This window comes from Nannobrachium achirus (genome assembly GCF_963921795.1).
Source record: "Nannobrachium achirus genome assembly, chromosome: 6".
Lineage (NCBI taxonomy): Eukaryota > Metazoa > Chordata > Actinopteri > Myctophiformes > Myctophidae > Nannobrachium > Nannobrachium achirus.
The window spans coordinates 65,882,394-65,887,754 of NC_137815.1; the positions used below are offsets into that span (position 1 = coordinate 65,882,394).

At 39.9% G+C, this 5,361-nt stretch overlaps 1 long non-coding RNA gene across 1 annotated transcript; it reads right to left on the reverse strand.

The window, feature by feature from the left end:
- Positions 1-2,977: 2,977 nt before the first annotated feature.
- LOC308287522 lies at positions 2,978-4,952 on the reverse strand. The gene is made up of 3 exons (XR_013962139.1): positions 4,310-4,952; positions 3,620-3,731; positions 2,978-3,435 (listed from the first exon to the last, which is right to left on the reverse strand). It is a non-coding gene; the product is annotated as an uncharacterized lncRNA (long non-coding RNA).
- Between the last annotated feature and the right edge of the window lie 409 nt (positions 4,953-5,361).

A 5,361-nucleotide genomic window follows, 5' to 3' on the forward strand; every position in this document is an offset into this window, starting at 1 on the left:
GAGAGGGTAGTGGAGTGTGAGAGAGAGGAAAATAAGAAAAACAGAGGGAGGAGAAAAGGAGAGAGAGAGAGAGAGAGAGTGGGCGGAGGGTGCGAGGAGAGGAGGAGGGCGAGCGAGGGGTTGAGTGGTTGAAAGGCAGTTTGATCCACATGTGGAAGTGATTGTCTAATTACGCCACATATACATGAGCAGCGCTCCGATTGGCTGCTGCCCCCGAGAGAACCCTCTGCTGATTGGAGGAGGCGGGGAGGGGGGGGGGGGGGGGGATAGAATTGAAGAACACTGGTGATTGGAGTAAAGGCTTGATTTGATTTGATTTATCCAGCGCAATGTAAAAACAATACAAAAACAAAAAAAACAGTACACAAAATATTAAAAGAAAAGTGCCAACCGCTTATAATTTGATTGATTGATTGCGATAATTTGATTGGTTGATTGCGACCGAAGGTCACAGTTTACTATGAGAAACGTCACAGCTTGTCCGTGTAGACGTGCATTTTTACGGTCTATGGGTTTGCCGCTCTGACATCATGCTCTGATGTCACTGTGATGTCAGGGGAACCACTCTACCAGAATGGGTTTGCCGCTCTGACATTACGCTCCGGCTTCACTGTGATGTCACACAAACAGAATCCCTTTTATGCCAATATATGGAGTTCCCTGATGTCATCAATATTAATGATGCCCTGTGATGCCAGGGGGAATAAATCCCTTTTATGCCCATATATGGAGATATGGAGATCCCTGTACGAGGGGAACAAATCCCTTTTATGCCCATATATGGAGATCCCTGATGTCGACATCCATCACTGTGTCCACATCGCTTGTTGCCCTGAGGCGTCTTACTAGTTGTATTTATTAGAAGTTTGCATAGTAAAAGGTAGTTAGTTGTGACAGTACAGTTCACTGGTACACACTCAACTAAAAGGAGATCCAAGAAAGCCTTACGGCTTATTTACATTGGAAACCTTTTTTGAACTCATATAAGTACTAGTACTGTGCAGAAAAGAAAAGAAAAGAAAAACTGTCGTGAAAAAACACAATGCAAAAAGAAATGGTTAATAGAAGGGTCAGGGGGAGGTAAGGTTAGGCTAAGTTTACTGTTACCAGTTTCGAGAAGCAGTCGCCTGTAAGTGGTTTTTCAGAGCGGTTTTGCGAACACAGCAGCAAGATTGGTGAACTGTTGTGATAAAAGGAGGCTAGAACACCCTAAGGCATACATGGGCAACTGGCGGCCCGGGGGCCACATGCGGCCCCCACCTTCACTTAATGCTTAATCCAACGTATTTGTATTTAAGTTCATAAAGTTAACATGAGTATAACTAAATGCATTTGACATTAAATCAAAATGTTACATTTCAGGATTCCAATTAAAAAAATAACAAAAAATAATTCAGGATTCCAATTCAAAAGAAGCAAAAATAGCCGATCTACAAGCTCAAAACACGTCGCAGTGCGGCGCGTTTTGAGCTTGTAGATCTGCTATTTTTGCTTCTTTTGTATGACATATAATGACAAAGTACGAAATAGCAATATGCAATGTGGCCCTCTGGAGTGAGTGTGGAAATATAGTGGCCCTCTCCATCATTAAAGTTGCCCACCCCTGCCCTAAGGACAGAAGTGTGTCAATATTAGCTATATGTTCCACTATATTTATTTTGACATCAATTATATTGAAGATTACTATTTACTATGGAGTTATGAAATGTATTGTTGCACAGGTTATGAGTTAGAGGAAGGCTCTATTTTGATTGTCTTATAGTTTTTCACGATTGTTAACAAACAAAAATCTAAAACTTGGCACAATTTTCACAACCTTAACTTCATGTACCTGTAGCTTGACCCGATTTGGCACTACGTCACATTCCCTTTTCATGCATTAGACTTGGTTTTTCCTTCTTTACACTCCAATGTCAATTACACATCACCTTGTTGTCTAAACACTACACACAACAATGTTCAGTTTGTTGCACAACTAAACATTGAGATGGGAACAGGAGGCAGAGATGGGCACAAAAACATATTTGAAATACAAATTACAGGAAAAATACTTTGTGAAATACTTAGTTTTTTTCGATTGCTAAAACACATTTTTCAAAACTGTACGTTTTTTTCAAAACTGCACACACAAAACTCCAAACATTACACACAAATTGCTAAACCCTGACATCCCTTTGCAAAACAACTCTTTGCCATCAAATCTCTTAACATGTTCACAAAATGGAACTCGTGTTTTCATTTGGTAAACACAGCCATATTTTCACATGACACACACATACCATTCATTGAATAAACACAACTAAGCTTTTGGCTGAACACTACCAAGCATGTACAGAACACTGAAGAGCGAAATTGAAAACACAATTGTCGAAATGGAACACACCATAAGAATGACCATGGCTCTAGTCTAGAGAATAAGACATTTCTCCATTTGTAAAATTACTCAGTGTAGGCCTACTTTTTTCATATCAAACATAAAACAGCACACACATATGGATCCAAAAAGTTTTGATTTACAGTAGATTTATGCATCATGCCTCTGGTCAGAGATGGGCACAAAAACAAAAAAATATTTGGAAAGAAATTGGTCAGTACTTGGTCTAATACTGACCAGGATACTGTCACCAAGATACTATCCTGGTGACAGTATACTGGTATTCGTACCTTTGTATTTCCTTTGTAGTGCAGCAAATGCTTAGTTGTGTGTAATCAATGGATGGTATGTGTCATTTGAAAATATGGCGTGTGTACCAAATGAAAACACAAGTTCCATTTTTTGCACACAGTTAAGTGATTTGATGGCAAAGAATCATCTTGGGAAGGGAGTGTGAGGTTTAGCATTTTGTGTGTGAGGTTTGGTTTTCAGTTTTGTGTGTGCTGTTTTGAGAAAGCCGTTGGTGTAGTGAAAAACGTGTTAAATAGTCCCCCCAGGAATCCGCGGAGAAAAAGTTCTGATTCCGCGGTGAACAATCCTGATTCTGCGGAGAGCAATTCTTGATTCCGCGGCTTGAAAGTTAATATTCCGCGGGCATTAAAAAACTACGTAAAATTACCAGTTATGAAGCAAACATAATTTTTTATGTAATAATGAAGTAGAAATGAACTTATGAAATGAATTGCAATACCAAAACACTGTGAAACATTGTGGTTATCAAATAATCAACATCAATATTCTCTTTGTCCCTCTTGGGAAGATTTATTTATATGTGCCAGGCATGTCCCGTGGATGGAATTGGGAAACAGGGATTTGAGGGCAGACAGAAATCACATCCTCTTGTTTCACTCCAAAGTCATTTAGAGCATTGACTGCCGCATTTGCCACTGTTGAATGATTGCATTTGTCTAAGAAAACAGTGTCAACCAGATAGCTGCAGATTTCACCAGATTCATCCTTGATGAGCGGAGACACCATTATGTTGAGCACGCAGCATCCTTCTGAATCAGAGAGAGAGAGAGAGAGAGAGAGAGAGAGAGAGAGAGAGACCTTTATTATCCCAAGGGGGAAATTCAGTTGCAGCAGTGTAAGGTTATTTACAAAGTTACAGAGAAAAAATAAAATAAAAACAAGAACAGAGTACAGTAAAGAGCAAGGTACATCAAGAAAGGGAACCTCTCTTACCTCTCTTGCAGTTGTGTATGGCCAGGGATGGCTCCCTCCCCCATTCACTACTCTGTTTTGCAAGAAACTTCTCATCAGACCTGGACAGTGGTGTGTTTGTTGATGTACAAGCCTACCAAAACAGAATACAAAACACAATACATTGATTGTACACATTTTGATAGATACTTTTTTCAAATAGTACAATTAAATGATTATACATTGGAGCTAAACTAAAATGATTTATTTATCTACCTTGACTAATTCATACTTTTTTCATATCAAGGTCCAATATTTATTCATTATTTAATGACATTTAGCTTCTCACTCAGACCCAAAACATAGAATATTTTGTTATTGTTTGGATAACATTTTGTTCACAATTCTATGCTGTATTGTTTTGATGTTGGTGCCATAGATAGAAGAGATAAACAGGCAACACGTTGATAAAACAACTCTTATACATTCTCTAATTGTGTACTTAGGCTATTGTAAATTAATGAATGCAGATGTTTAACAACAATTTAACTCTTGAGAGCGTAAAATGAAAACAAATGGACCCGTAATTAAACCAAATGGACGCTTATGGGTTTCATTTTACCCTCTCAGAGTTAAATATATAGCGTTCATTTGGTTACCAACTCTTAAGGACCACCGGTTGAAAACCACTGGAGCACAAGTCAAGAATACATTACTAAAACAATAGCATACCTTCTCTCGTTCCTCTGCAGCCACGGTTTTGCTGGCGATTGTGGTTGTTGTGATGGCTTTTTGTCTTTTTAAGACTGTGTCTGCGGGCGTTGCTTGTTTTTTCTTCTGATGAAAGCAGCCAAGTGGTCTTTGATTGTTGAGTTGCGGCGGTAATCAAGAACTTTATTCTCCTCCTGTAATTCTGTGTATGATTTAGCTCTTTCAGCATAACATATCCCTGCTCACTCTGAGGGCTTGGACCCGGCATCGTAGCCGGAGGTCGGAGAAATCGCTCCATTACTCCATGTGCGTCTTTCTCACTGTGAGTCAAACAGTCAGACGATGTGCCTAGTTCCATAAAAAATCAGCACCATCCGCTCTGGTATCGTCACCACACACGAGACACAGCACATGAATACATGCCACGGCAAACAAAGCCATTTCCGTTTCCGTATCCGGCAACGAGGACCGGCTAGGCTGTGAGTCTTGTCCGTCTATATCACCGCGACATCTAGCGGCCGGGAAGAAAACTACATGTAAAATGTAATATTCTGCACCTCGTTTGTGCTATTCTGCGGACTGCTATGATATCCGCGGGAGGCTCTGATATCCGCGGAGGGCTTCGATTTCCGCGAAAATTTCCGTGATCGCGGAATCGCGGATTCCTGGGGGGACTAGTTAAAGTTTTTTTTCGATTGCTAAAACACATTTTTCAAAACTGTACGTTTTTTTCAAAACTGTACGTTTTTTTCAAAACTGCGCACACAAAACTCCAAACATTACACACAAATTGCTAAACCCTGTCATCCCTTTGCAAAACAACTCTTTGCCATCAAATCTCTTAACATGTTCACAAAATGGAACTCGTGTTTTCATTTGGTAAACACAGCCATATTTTCACATGACACACACATACCATTCATTGAATAAACACAACAAAGCTTTTGGCTGAACACTAACAAGCATGTACAGAACACTGAAGAGCAAAATTGAAAACACAATTGTCGAAATGGACAACAGGTTCTCACCCCTAATGCTTCATAGCGATAGCGAGCCGAGTTGCCGCGACGAGC